Genomic DNA, 15,306 nt, shown 5'->3' on the forward strand with positions numbered 1-15,306 from the left:
TTAACAAAAATTAGGATAGAGATGCTTAAATATCCAAGTTTTGGAATTTTCTTGAAAATATGATCTAGGAAGAGCATGTTTTGACTGTGCCTTATTCCTTCACCTGTAGAAACATCTTCACTTTTACCCTGTTTTTAGCTATGACAGTTCTTGTAATTGCATAGGACAGTGCACAGTTTGCACATTGTGGACACAAACTCGTGTAATGCTGTATGACTTTTCAAAGCCACTGGTGCAGAGAAATGCACTGATGCTTAAGAGATTATGATTACCCACACTGCTGGTCATATAGACATATTATTAATCACGCTTATGTAATAATGATCTTAGACTGTCTCTTTTAAAACACCCTTCATCCCCAGTCTTTGATTGTCCCTCGTCTTTGCTTTAATTTTCTATCAGGAAAATGTCAAGGGAAGCATGGAATATGAACATACCTTGTCTTTTCTCTTGGAAAGCTTATCAAGAGGTGTTTGTATTTATTTAAAATGTGCTCTTCCCTTATGCATACAGCAACACCTTAATCCCCTGGCTTGCTGTATTTTCTTATGTATTCTCTTTGCAGTGGTCCTTGCTGTAGAATCTACTGCTTGTTGTAAACAGAAGGCTGATGAGATTGGCTCATAGTCTGTAGCTGTAATACCACTTCAAGCAATGCATGGAGTTCTCCGAAACCTTTCATTTTAAATGATTTCTAAACATATCTCCTGCTCCTGGCGTAGGACGTGAGGGTCAGAAACCTATTGCCTTTGTTGTGGCTGTAATTTCTAGGGCAGCTATTTTTGTTGTTCATCACGCAGAGTTCTGAAGTGTTTTTGAAAACAATCAAGGGCCTAGTACGGTTCCATTTGCTGGCCTTTGAGAAGAATGGTGTTGGTTATAAAACCTACATTTTTCTGGAGTCACGATACCATACATTACTTCTAGGTAACTGTCGAGGGTCAGACCTGCTAGGACTTAGGTGCTCGCCTGTCCCTGACTAACTCTGCTGCTAGGCAATCAATGAACCCAGCCAGCTGCATTGCCTTAGAACTGACAGAGTAGCCACAGCATCTGATTGGCTGCTGATTTAGCAGCCCTGCTTGTAAGCCACAGCAGATCAGCAGCTGTTCAGTGTGTACCACACCTGCAGCTGTGCTTGCCTGCGCCCCCTGTTCCAGCCTTGTTTCTGAACCTGCTCCTACTTTGCCTGCTCTGGGCTCTAGCACTTGTTCCCTTCTGGCTTTGATCCTTTGCTGTACCTTTGGCTAACAACTCAGGGTTACCCTCTGGCTCTGGCATTCAACTGCTGTCTCTCTGGTGCTGATCCTCAGCTCCTCCTGTGGCCTATGACTCTGGTTACCCACTGGCTTCGGCATTTGGCTTCTGACCCTCAGCTTGTCCTGGACACAGGTCTAACCAATAGGCTGAACTCTTGTTTCAGCCACTAGGCTTGACTGCCCATGGTCCAATTGGTCATTGTAGCAAATCTGAGTAGGTGCATAGTTTCCTAATTCATGCTGTTTGTAAGCCTTTTGGTTCTCCCTATTTATATTTACATGTGTGTAAAAACCCACAGTGTTCAAGTACCTTTTCTCCTAGAGTAGGAAAGGAGAGCGAAGAGGTAGTTCTGCAAGTGCTCTACTTAGCACTGCAGCGCTGACCGTTTGCAAGCAAGTCGTGCCGTACAGGAAGCACTTGATCTTTTGCAAATCTCTCACTTTGTATTAACGGTTAATCTGAATTCAAATGACATGCAGATAAACCTGAATAATATAGATGTTGAAAGGAAACTAAATAAATGATCACTCTATAAAGTGCTTCTGCATCTATTTCATGTTTTCAAGTTGGATGTGCTAAAAGGCTTCATATATACTGGTATAATTGAACAACATGAGAAATCCCTTTTTGATGATTGTCCATCACCATTGTTGGACTTCTTTCTTCTTCTAGGCATGGCTCAAATCACTGACGGGAGGTAAAATACATTCTCCTCCCCCTGTTTGGCACCCCCTCCCCCCAAAAAACCCCCCAAACATCCAAACTAGTACTGCGTTGTTATTTCCAGTTCAGAATATTGTTCTGTGAAGTGTCATGATTAGTAAATGTGAAAGGCCAAATGCTTTCATGTAGCACTTTTCTGATCACTCTGCTAATCTGGAAACCTGATAATTCTTACCAAAAGACCAGCAAGAATTTAATAGCAGACATCTGTAGTATGGTCTTGTACTACTAGACTTTTATTTTTTACAGAATATACTACAATACAGTTCCTAATATATTCTGAAGTATTATCAAACAATTTAAGATAAACTACACTCTTCAAAACAAACAAACAAAAACTACAATGTGTGATGCATTATTTAATCATGAATACAAATAGCTACAAGACAAAAACATGCTGACATTGCTGTTTGATCTTTGGTTTTATTAAACTTTGTAATTACAAGGAGGAAAGTGAAAAGTGCTTGAAATTGAATCGAGGCAAAGTAGATTCCTCAGTCCAGAATATTTTATCGCCCAGGTTTTGGCATTATCTGGCTTCTGGATACTTTATAGTGCATCAAAATTTCACAATAAATGTTGTTACTCTAATTTAATACCAGTCAAAAATCCTTAAAACAGAACTGTCTGAATTCAGAAAAGCTCATCTGGCACCACTTAGTTTGGGCGTTTCTCTTTATTTATGCATTGTAGAAAATGAATGGCTCTTGAAAAGTGCTAATTTTGGGAAGTAATGTATGACCAAAGAAAATCAAAATCAGTGGCTCCCTTGTGGAAAACCCTCTGGAAAATTATCACGAGGGTTCATTTATAGTCTACTGCTAGTTTCTGTTTATGAAACTGACAATCTCTCTGATGACAAAAATCAATGGTTTCCTTGAAGGAAGGCAGTCAAGGGACTGAAGAATGCAGAGTCTAAATAGCTTACTATCTTATCTGTGTGGGTTTTATTCTTCTGCTGTCTGATGGCAAACGGCACTGGGATCAATGGTACTGTCTCTAATCCTTGGCCGAGAGCACTGTAGATTTCCTTTGAAATAGGATTCAGTGTATGATTTGACAGGACTTGAACTGGGATACATCATAGAATTCCATGGGCCAGGCTCAAATTCTCCTCTCACTTACACTAATCCAACCCCAGTGACTTAATTGGGATGCATCTGTATAAGTGAGATGAGAATTTGGACCACAGATGTTAAACGTGGGTAATTGAAAAGTCCTTTCAGCAATATATTATACTTGTTTTTTTCACAGCCATTTGATATTGTGTAATAAAGCTAATTTACACATATAGTAACAGTTGAAAACATTACAACTAATGGCAATGATAGTCTTTTGGGCCGCTACTGTGTACTTTATAAAAAAAAACCATAATGGAATCTTTGTTACTTTAAAAATTATCATATCAATTCACTGATGACAGAACTGCTGAAATGTTGTTCTCAGAAAAGAAATTGAATACAGGTTTTGACCTGTTAGTAATTTAAGTTTTGGTGACTAAGCTACTTCTGTGAGATTGGCATAGTAGCATTGAAAGTTTGAAATTGACAGCATCCTTGTGTTTGAATCATAGAATCTCAGGATTCGAAGGGACCTCAGGAGGTCATCTAGTCCAACCCCCTCCTCAAAGCAGGACCAATCCCCAATTTTTGCCCCAGACCCCTAAATGGCCCCCTCAAAGATTGAACTCACAATCCTGGGTTTAGCAGGCCAATGCTCAAACCACTGAGCTATCCCTCCACCATACCTGTGCGTCCCCCCACCATCACCTTCAATTGAAGTTGTGACTGCATTATGTCAGACAAGTTTCAAATCCTAATTCATGGAAAAGTATTTTGTCCAATGGTATTTGATGAGACTTGCCAAGAACACTGAGAATGGAGGCTATTTTTGTGAAGGAAAGCTGAGTGTCCTGAAGTTCAGGCTTGTGACCACTTTCTTCAGGCCTCCAACTCAGACCTCCAGGAGACCCGTTTCCTGACTTGGGTATCTCTGAGTCTGAAGGGGGTGGCTGAGCTTTACATTAGGGGCCAGATTTTCAGAAGAGCTCAGGGCTAGATTTTCAAATGCTCAGCACCCAGCATACAGAGAGCTTTTTTAGAAAGTCCGGCCACTTATTTGCTGCCTGTATGAGGGATGCACTGTTTTCAGAATGTGGCCCTGAATATGGGTGCGGAGCTCTTTTGGAAATTCTGGTCTGATCCAGAGCCTACTGAAGCCAGTGGAAAGATTCCCAATGGCTTCAGTGGGCTTTGGATCAGGTCCACATTTTCCTCCCCTTTGCCAGTCTTATAGCGAAGTGCAGAAAGGAAGTACAGCATGAGGCTGTACTAGCTTCAGAGAAAAGACCCTCCGTGAGGCAGAGTCTCTTCACCTAGAAGGTTTCCCAGGTCAGCTGCTGATATGGATCCATGGGAGAGCAGCAAGGGGCAGTCTGGCAATGCGGACTGCCCCAAAGTTCCCATGCAGGTGGTGATGGCTTCTAATGAATCCTCAAGGTCTCATCAAATATCATTGGACAAAATGCTTTCACATGAAGCTTCGGGGCTAAATACGCTGTGTGTGTGTGTGAGAGAGGTTGGGTGTGGGGAGAGGTTTGGCATTTCCCTTCAGGGACAATTGGTGGAGCAGGAACTCCATGAGGAGTTTCCACATCCTCCTGTGGGTTTTTTGTAGGTGGAGACAAGCTTTCCTACGGTCAGGATTAGTGTGAGCCTTTAAACTGATTACGCTGATACTGATCTGCGGTTGAAATTCATATAGTTGCTGGGAAAAAATCAAAAAGTTCAGTGCAGTAAAGCCTTCACTAGATGTTTATTTCAGCTATCCAAGTCTCATAAATATGCTAAACTTTGTTTAAAATGTTATGCTGAGAGGTCTTCTCCTGAGATTTCTAGTATTTCCTTTCAGTGGGGACAGAAGTATTCTAAGAACAGCCTTGTCATGGGTATGTTGGTACTTCTCATCCCAGCTTGGCCCAGGAAAATGCAGAGACAAGCAGCAACTGAAAATAATTAGAAAAAAATAAGTTTGGTTCAGGTTAGGCTTGAGTCTGTTTTTACTGTAACAAAACACTTTGCCCACCATGAGTTCTTACCATCTGGGATCTATTATTGGGGGGAGGGATAGCTCAGTGGTTTGAGCTTTGGCCAGCTAAACCCAGGGTTGTGAGTTCAATCCTTGAGGGGGCCATTTAGGGATCTGGGGCAAAAATTGAGGATTGGTCCTGCTTTGAGCAGGGGGTTGGACTATATGACCTTCTGAGGTCCCTTCCAACCCTGAGATTCTATGTTTTCTATTTTGCCAGAAAAATATTTTTCAGGAATTATGCAAAATGCCACACTTAGCTATCCAAGCTGGTGCCTGAATCCTATTGAAGGGACTACCTATGCACTACTGTATTTGTTGTAAGCTCCAGAGGTGAGCAAGCATTTTTATCTTTTCAGAAAACTGTCAGTTGTATCTTCACATGAACAGGAAAAACCTAGTACCAAACAAAGAGACAAGATAAAGGATGAATATGGTAATAAAACTTTGCACTGATACGTTACCTTCCAACTGGGGTTTTCAAAATGTTTTATGAACACGAGTGAATTTACTTCACAGAGGTGTTAGTGAGGGCAGGTAGTGAAGAGTTATTCCTATTTCACAGATAGGGAAATTGAGTCACAGTGAAATTAAGGCCCTGATCTTGACAACTTCTGAACATCCACCTCACGCATTGTCTCCAAAGCACTTTTTAGGAATGACCCCTAAAGGCCAGGTTCATGTAAGAATTTTGTGGGACTAGAACCTGCAGCTCCTCTCTGTAGTCCTGACCTTAATCATTTCACCCTTTTTGCTCCCTGCTGTACACTGCGTCTTTAAAGATAAATCAAATGTTATATGTATTTGCATCCAGTATAAATGACGATATTAATATTGCCCTACAGGTTGCATGTGTATAGTTTGCTCAATATATCTGATGTACTATTCCAAGAAAGTCTCTCTTTCATATTTTACTTCATATTTTTAGCCAGGATGGGCAAGGATGGTGTCCCTAGCCTTTGTTTGCCAGAAACTGGGAATGGGCGATGGGATGGATCACTGGATGATTACCTGTTCTGTTCATTCCCTCTGGGCACCTAGCATTGGCCACTGTTGGAAGACAGAGTACTGGGCTAGAAGGATCTTTGGTCTGACTCAGTATGGCCGTTCTTATCTACTACAAGATCCAATCCTGGTATTCTCAGAAGATTTCTAGCACTTCCTGGCTTATCACTAGTGACCCAAACAAATGTAAAATTTCCTTGTCTTTAAGTCTTATACTGTGCCTGTGTAAAATTTGTATATATAATTTATCACTATATTACTCTAGTATTATGCCATGGAACTCCGTTGACTTCCTTGTATACAACTAGAATAGGGCAGAGGTGCATCAGGCCTGTAAGTATAATATATAAACATAGTGAGAGATTTCTGTTTGTAACGTTTTCTGCTTTCGTGCCATATTTAGTGGCATTTGAACAATTTTTGTAGTGGGGGCACTGAAAGCCATTAAACAAAACTGTAAACCCTGTAATGATGGAAACCACTTCAAGCTGGGGGGTGCTGCTGCACCTCCAGCACCCCTGATCGTACTGCCCACAGTTAATATTGCTTTCTGTGCTGTCCATACCAGCACCACTGCATGATGTTAAATCAACATTCATGTCTTTTTTTTAATGCTACCTCCTGCTCTATGAGAATTTTTAGGGAGATAATTATGAATATCAATAAATGTGATTAAAACAATGTAGCAGCCTGAGTCTCTTTCAGTGTTTTTAAGGGAATCTGTACAATCCAAATGTTAACAGGCTTCATTTTCACAGCTGTACTTAGTAGTTTGGATTAGAATCAGAAGAAATGAGATTTTGAAAATGTGACTTTTAAGTCTGCTCTGTAATTAGACTGCAAGGGACTATGGAGCTTGATGCTATTTGTTTGAATAAATCTTTGATAATAAAGATAAGCTTCACTGCATTCCACTGAAATGGACTCGCCAGAGTGGTGTGAAATGTAGCTAAACAGTGATGGAGAGCTGATTTTTTTGGTAGATAATCAAAAAGCTACCCAGCAGTGATCCCCATGATGATGCACACGCTTTCTGACCTGCCTTTGCACTTGTTCTCAAGTCAGAGTATCTGACAGAGATAAAAGGCTTGTTGATTCCTTGTTGGAGGGTGTGTGTGTGTGTGTGGGGAGGGGGTGGGGGCTTTGACTGACCCATCTCAGGTCCTCTGGTTGGTCTGCTGGAGGAGACTTGCTTAAGACCCTGGCTCCCACAACAATGGCACATCAAGGCCACTAGTGGAACTATTTGAAGGTCAGGTGAGATCAGAGGATTCTAGCCTTTTTTTCTCCCCCCCCCCCATCAGAGATTGCCTTTCTTTTACCTGCCCAATCCTTTAGAGTCACTGGGGTCTTCTCATGGTGCTTTGGCTTTTTAAGGAGTAAACATGCTTCCTTCACCACTGGTGTGGGCTCCCAGCCTTTCCCATAGCCTCCACAAAGTGTGAGCCTCTACCATTTCTTGTCAGGTCAGAGAAGCTGGAAACAGAGAAGGGAGCTCTGTTCTGTAGGGACAGAGCATCTTGCGGGGAGAATGCTTACAATACTTTCTCTAAATCTGAATGCTGTGGGGGCAGTCCTTCAATGGGTTGTGACCAGAGTAGGGTAACTGGGAGCTGGGGGGAAGAAGAAGAAGAAAAAAAAAGAGAAACTAGCAGTGCCACATTTTTTTGTATTGGTATAAAAAGCTTGTTACCAAGGCCACAATCCTGCTGTGCTTTCCGCATGGGTTCCTGGGTCATGCCCACACGGGGTTCGTTCCAGAATTAGATCCTGAAATGTAATAATAATAATTAAAAATTGCAAGTTTAACACCCATGTGTTTTCCAGTTTCAGGGTTTGGAATTCACCTCCTTCATTTGTAAGATTGTGCATGGAAAGGTGAGTAGGTGGAAAGTGAAGAGGGATGTGGAGATCTTCCACTGCTCCCTCAAATGAAAATGACATTAATGCCCAGCACATTTGTTTATATTCCACTTTTCATTTTGTTCTGGTATTTCTTGGAAAATACCAATCTGGACTCATAGAAAGCAGGCCCTGGGTAGCTTTGGCCATGGGTTTGTGCCAAATATCAGGTTTGTGATTATAGTACCTGACTTCTCTTTGCAGAGATTACCTTCCAGTGAAAGAATGCCTTTAGTAAATCAGTGTAACTGTGGCCACTGGAATACATTATGTAAACTTGTTGAAAACCTTTGATAAATTGCCTTTCTTAAAAATGTGGTTCTGATTATGGAGGAGGCGGAGCTCCTAGTTCTTTTTCATGTTTTATTGATGGAACATTAGGTGCAGAGTTCCAAAGGATGGATTTTATTTTCTTTAAAACCAGACAGTTCTCTTTGATAAATGTATGTTGAACTACTCAGCTCACACATATTTAGGAGTTTAGTCTTATCTCGGTGCATGGGGATATGTCTTTGAATCTTATTAACTTTTATTGTACAATAGTGAGATGACAGTATAGCTTCACCTATTTTTAAGGAATGGCTAGAAAGTATTTATTGTATTTTCATTTTGATCTTATGTTTAATGTTTTATAATTAAAGAACCCTGAAGCTTAGTCTTAGTGCAAAAACACATGACATTTCTAAAGGGTAAGCTATTATTTTTTACTCCCTGTCATAAATATAAAGGGAAGGATAACCACCTTTCTGTCCACAGTGCTATAAAATCCCTCCTGGCCAGAGGCAAAGCCCTTTCACCTGTAAAGGGTTAAGAAGCTAAGATAACCTCACTGGCACCTGACCAAAATGACCAATGAGGAGACAAGATACTTTCAAAGCTGGAGGGGGTGGGGATCAAAGGTCTGTCTGTCTGTGCGATGCTTTTGCTGGGAACAGATCAGGAATTCAGCTCAGAACTCCCGTAAAAAGTTAGTAAGTAATCTAGCTAGAAATGCGTTAATTTCCTTTTGTTAAATGGCTGGTAAAATAGGTTGTGTTGAATGGAATGTATTTTCCAGTTTTTCTGTCTTTTTGTAACTTAAGGTTTTGCCTAGAGGGATTCTCTGTGTTTTGAATCTGATTACCCTGTAAGGTATTTACCATCCTGATTTTACAGAGGTGATTCTTTTACTTTTTCTTTTATTAAAATTCTTCTTTTAAGAACCTGATTGCTTTTTCATTGTTCTTAAGATCCAAGGGTTTGGGTCTGAGTTCACCTATGCAAATTGGTGAGGATTTTTATCAAGCCTTCCCCAGGAAAGGGGGTGTAGGGCTTGGGGGGGATATTTTGGGGAAAGACGTCTCCAAGTGGGCTCTTTCCCTGTTCTTTGTTTAACACTCTTGGTGGTGGCAAGATAGCGTTCAAGGACAAGGCAAAGTTTGTACCTTGAGGAAGTTTTTAACCTAAGCTGGTAAGAATAAGCTTAGGGGGTCTTTCATGTAGGTCTCCACATCTGTACCCTAGAGTTCAGAGTGGGGAAGGAACCTTGACACTCTCAGAATACAAAGGAAGTGAATATCATACATTTAAAAGGTTGCTTGAATAAAGATAGCTCACATTGGCAGGTTTGTATCAGCAATGAGAAAATCCTAGCATTCAGTTCTGTCTTTGTTTTTTGAAGTTTTGTGGTCACATGGTCCTCCTGTCCTTGGAGTCTTCTACTGTAGTAATTTCTGTTGTGAAAACTGAGCAACGTGGCATCCTGTTGTGTCAGTCTTGTGAATGCTTTGGTTGTCCAGGTCTGTAAGGACCTCATGAACTGGGCCCTAAATGAATGGGGTCCTAAATAAATGGGGAAACTGCCTTGCACAATCCAGGGCAATGAAACCCTGAAATTTCAGGCCAGTGAAGATGTTAATTAAAGCAGTGATTCTCAGTCAGGGGTACATGTACCCCTAGGGGTGTGCCAATGTCTTCCAGGGAATACATCAACTCATGTAGATATTTGCCTGGCTACATAAAAAAGCATTAGTGAAGTCAGTACAAACTAAAAAATCATACAGGCAAAGACTTGTTTATGCTGCTCTATATACTATACACTGAAATGTAAGTACAATATATTCCAATTGATTTATTTTATAATTACATAGTAAAAATGAAAAAGGAAGCAATTTTTCAATAATAGCATGCTGTGATACTTTTGTATTTTTATGTCTGATTTTGTAACTAAATAGTTTTAAAGTGAGGTGAAACTTGGGGGTATGCAAGACAAATCAGACTCCTGAAAGGGGTACAGTAGTCTGGAAAGGTTGAGAGCCACTGCATTAAAGCTTTGATTAATTTATATTGAAATGTTCACTTCCTAAATTACTTGACCGAGCCCATCTAATGCTTGAAATAGTGGTGAATTTCTAGATGGCTCATACATGGAATCTGATCTTTTAATGGTTTGGGAGATGGTTTGCATAGATGGCACTAGTCCATTGATTGCTGAAAGATGTTTGTCTGGACAGAGAGTGTGACACTCTGTATCTCGGGGGAACACCCTGCACCCCCATGTTCATCCTTATAATATGATTGTGTGGTATCCAGTGCAAAGTTTGTCATGTTGGGTGTCTTTGGAAGGCTCATGACTCTCTGAGCATTGTTGTTATTGTAATGTTATAGGTTGTAATTTCATGTATATAATTATGAGGCTGAAAATGTGTCCTCATGGCTTAAAACAAGCACAGGCAAAAATCTTTAGGAGCAGAGGGGCAGTTCATACTGCAGAGGGCACTATGGGACAAACCCAGCCCAGCCTCACAGGAACAAAGGACGCTGGCCTAGGCAGCAACAAAGGATCTGTTGGACTTTCGAGTGAGTTACCCCCCTTGCCTTGGTCAGTCAGGGACTATGATGAGGTAATGCTCACCTGACCTTGAAGGGGGGTTGGCAAAGCCAAGAGGGAAGAAAGAACATGATAAAAGGGAGAGATGTTTGCCATGCTCCTCCTCCTCTCTTCCATCGCCATCTACAGACATCACCACCAAACAACTGAAGTGCTGATCAAAGGGGAGAACCTGGCTGAAGGGCAACCAGCCAACCTGTGGTGAGAAGCATCTAAGTTTGTAAAGGCACTGAAAGTGTTAAGATCAGCTTAGAATGCATTTTGTTCTTATTTCAATTTACCAAATCCAACTTGTTCTGTTTTGACTGATAATCAATTAAAACCTATCTTTTGTAGTTAATAAATTTGTTTGTTCTACCTGAAGCAGTTCATTTGGTTTGAAGCGTGTCAGAGACTCCCCTTTGGATAACAGGCCTGGTGCATATCAATTTATTTGTTAAATTGAAGAACTCATATAAGCTTGCAGTGTCCAGCGGCATAACTGGACACTGCAAGACAGAGGTTCCGAGGGTTTTGTCTGGGACCGGAGGCATTGGCTAGTGTCATTCGGTTGCACAATCCAAGCAGCTTACATGCCAGAGGCTGTGCATGAACAGCTCAGGAGTGGGGGTTCTCACAATAGAGCAGGGTAAAGCTGGCTCCCAGAGTCAAGGATTGGAGTGACTTAGCAGATCACCGGTCCAGATAACACCAAGGGAACGTCACAGAGAGAAACTACATCTTTAGGTTTTTTCTCATGATTGGGCTATCACTCTCTGATTGCCTGATCCTGCGGACTTGGCCCAGGTTGGAAACCAGCAGTGGGAAAACAGTAATTTTTGTGGGTTAGTTAGAGAAGAATCTGCATATAAGCTGGGACTAGGTCCCCGTTCAGGGAGAGGAATGGATCAGGAATTGTGGGGTGGTTCATGAGGAAGAGTGTGTAGTGGGAGTGTTTTGTGGATAACTGAACTGTACTATGTGTGCTAAGGTTTAATAACCTAAACTCTGTTTTTAGAAACTTTACTTTGGAGCAGCTCAGTGCCAATTAGTTATGAGAAACAAGTAAATATTTTAAATGTTCTTCAGAGGGGACTTACCAGGATGTCTTATCAAGTGTAATATTTGTATTTTTTCTTATCAAAAGAAATGCTGACCCCATTGTACTGTAGTGTAAAAACACCAACTATACAATAGTCAATGTTGTACATGGAAATGTCTGTAACTTGTTTGCTCTGAAGTTTACTACATTTATTCTGAAAGTAACAGGCTGACCTTTTGTTTCTGTTATGGTTTGAGGCTTTTTTTTATGTGTATGTGAAGCTTTCCAAGATAAATTAAATGAATGCGGTTTGGCATTTCAATAGCCACTGTTGTATGAAGCTAGAGAGTTTCAGAAGTAATAATGTCTGAGTTAAAACTCTATCAACTGAGTTATGGATGTGGTTGTGTTCACTTGAGGATAAAGTATCAGGGGGTAGCCGTGTTAGTCTGTATCCACAAAAACAACAAGGAGTCCGGTGGCACCTTAAAGGCCAAAAGATTTATTTGGGCATAAGCTTTCGTGGATAAAAAACCCACTTCTTCAGATGCATGGAGTGAAAATTACAGATACAGGCATAAATGTATATTGGCACATGAAGAGAAGGGAGTTACCTTACAAGTGGAGAACCAATGTTGAAGGCCAATTCAGTCAGGGTGGATGTGGTCCACTCCCAATAATTGATAAGGAGGTGTCAATACCAAGAGAGGTAAAATTGCTTTTGTAGTAAGCCAGCCACTCACAGTCCCTATTCAAGTTTGCAAATTAATTGTAGCTCTGCAGTTTCTCTTTGAAGTCTGTTTTTGAAGGTTTTTTTTTTTTTATGAAGAGTGGCTACTTTTAAATCTGTGATTGAGTGTCCAGGGAGATTGAAGTGTTCTCCTACTGGCTTTTGTATGTTACCATTCCTGATGTCTGATTTGTGTCCATTTATCCTTTTATGTTGAGACTGTCCGGTTTGTCCAATATACATAGCAGAGGGGCATTGCTGATACATGATGGTATATGTCACATTAGTAGATGTGCAGGTGAATAAGCCACTGATGGTGTGGCTGGTGTGATTGGGTCCTAGGATGATGTCGCTAGAGTAGATATGGGGACAGAGAAGGCAACAGGGTTTGTTACAGGGATTGGTTCCTGGGTTAGTGTTTCTATGGTGTGGTGTGTAGTTGCTGGTGAGTATTTGCTTCAGGTTGGGGGGGCTGTCTGTAAGCAAGGATTGGCCTGCCTCTCATGGCCTGTGAGAGTGGGGGATCGTTTTCCAGAATAGGTTGTAGATCGTTGATGATGCGCTGGAGAGGTTGCAGTTGGGGGATGTGCATGATGGCCAGTGGTGTTCTGTTATTTTCCTTGTTTGGCCTGAGGATAAACTTTTCCTTATCTGTGTGCATGTAACTCCTTTTGGGCCATATTCTGATTTTGGTTACATTGGTGTAAGTCCACATTGGTTCACTGAAGTCCATAGAGTTACTCTAGGTTTATACTGGTCTAACTGAGAGGAAGAACTTGGCCCCTGGAATTGCCTACATGTATTTGAGGGAGGAATCTTTCTCAATCCCACAAAAGGTAGCGAGAGTTGTACGTGTGTTGCTGCAGGCAGGATTCAGCCTGTGGTCCCAATCTTGCGAAGGGCTCTACCAGTCTTTATGGACCTTGGTGTGGTGCCCTGGATGGTCTATCTTATGGAACCATTTTATCTCAGAAACATTTTCTCTGTAGTGTTTTGCGTGCAAGTTTATCTACATGTTGTTATGCGGATGGATTAACAAGCAAGATTGAGCAAGTTTAACTGCTCACTTCCCTGATTTTAAAGCGCTTGATATTTAAAGCAACCTTAACTGAATGTTAACATTTTTTTTGAGATAAGTAGCTCTTAGGTTTATGACAGAGTGATGTATGAGACTTTAGTAAATAGAAGTCCACTTGCTTCAGAGGAGGTAACCACTTAAGAAATACTTATGGGAATGTTGATAAGCTCTGTTGCCACATGAAGTCTTCTCTGTCAGGGTGAAAAGTAGGCATAAATATGTAGTGGAAGAGGCTGGTTGGGGGCTCTTCAGCCACTCCACCTCTGCCACACAGTTGTCAGTGGAAAAAACAGTTTCAGGGCCTATAGAAGAGTACTAACTTAAAGATGTGGTGCCAATGACTTCACGGCAATGCAGAATATGGCTCACCCATACAGCTAGTTCTGTTTGTTAATTTGTGTTTCTTTCGATATAAATGTCAAAAGAACACCCAAAGTAAGCTTTGAGCACCTTGTTGTAAGTTCAGTTATCATCAGCCACCCAGCAGCATAAGTGGTAGTGGTGGTGGAATGAACTCCATCCACCAGCCTGGCAGTAAAGCTGGTCTAAACTTTTTATTCAAAATACTATTTTTTATACTAAGAATGGGTTTTTGTCCAAATGCAAACTTCTGTGGGAAATGTCCATGTCTGATTTAAGTTTTTTAGGGTTTTGTCAAAAAATTGAAAAATATGTCGTACAAAACCAAAAACTTTTTTGTTTGGCAACTGAAAGGAGAAATTTTGGTCAAAAATTTTTGGTTGCCAAAAACAGAACATTTTTTGGTTTTCTGGTTTTTGAAGAAAACTTTTGAAGGAAAGATGTAGCAAACCATTTCTTTTGCACCTCACTCCCCAATGGACCCAGTGTGTGCACGTGAGGAGCCACTGCTGAGACATGGCCCAGCTCATGTTTCGCCCCCTGCACCAGCCAGGTAGCTTTGGCGGTGGTCGCGGTTCCAGCTGCTGGGCCCGCCAGCTGTTTACAACAGCTTTTTAATAACTATTAAATTTTACAGTGGGCAGGCTTGGAAATAACCATTTTGTGGTTTGTTCCTCACCTGTCAAACAAAAAATCACGAGCCGCCACTGGATCAAGTTGCCAGTGGTGGCTCTAATGCTACTTACACCTGAGGTGATTCTCCTTTGGCACACATGGCAAAGGTGTGTTTTGGGAGCTACGGGTCCTGAGTTGTCCATGGGGCTACATGTGTGGTTTAGCTGGCAAGGTAATGTGCATGTGGATTTGTTACATCCCCCTTCTAGGGTAACTGTCCTTTTTGGGGTCTGTTACGCTGTTGTTCTATGTAAAAGTGCTGACCAAGCAGGGGTGAATCTGCAGAAAGTGCTTCCCTTGGAAATTACACTGACAATTTGGAAATTATATTGGGATTTTCTGTAAAGTAAAAAGTCCTTTGTCATAAATTCAGGAAACGTTAGTGAACAGAGAAATTATGGAGACACATAAAGCAATACTTTTGTAGTTTAGATATGAAAGCCAGTTCAACGGTGAAACTGAATGGGTTAAAATAACACATACATTGAAGAGTTTCGAGCAAACAGGAAACATGAAGGATCCTAAAGAAAAACTTTCAATCAGAAATGAGATAAACAAACTTTTGGCACTAAATGATATTTAAGCTTTGTGCATGT

At 41.1% G+C, this 15,306-nt stretch overlaps 1 protein-coding gene across 3 annotated transcripts in view; it reads left to right on the top strand.

Annotated features, from left to right (window-relative positions):
• PID1 (phosphotyrosine interaction domain containing 1) overlaps positions 1-15,306 on the top strand; it is a 159,616-nt gene that overhangs the window by 9,474 nt on the left and 134,836 nt on the right. The window contains exon 1 of one of the 3 annotated variants that reach the window (XM_073359836.1): positions 7,908-7,953. The exons of the other annotated variants lie outside the window; for them this stretch is intronic. The gene's annotated coding sequence lies outside the window, so the exon portion shown is untranslated. Of the gene's footprint in view, positions 1-7,907; positions 7,954-15,306 lie in introns of those variants that run through there. 3 annotated transcript variants of the gene reach the window in all.

This window comes from Lepidochelys kempii, chromosome 9 (assembly GCF_965140265.1).
Source record: "Lepidochelys kempii isolate rLepKem1 chromosome 9, rLepKem1.hap2, whole genome shotgun sequence".
NCBI classification, from domain to species: Eukaryota; Metazoa; Chordata; order Testudines; family Cheloniidae; genus Lepidochelys; species Lepidochelys kempii.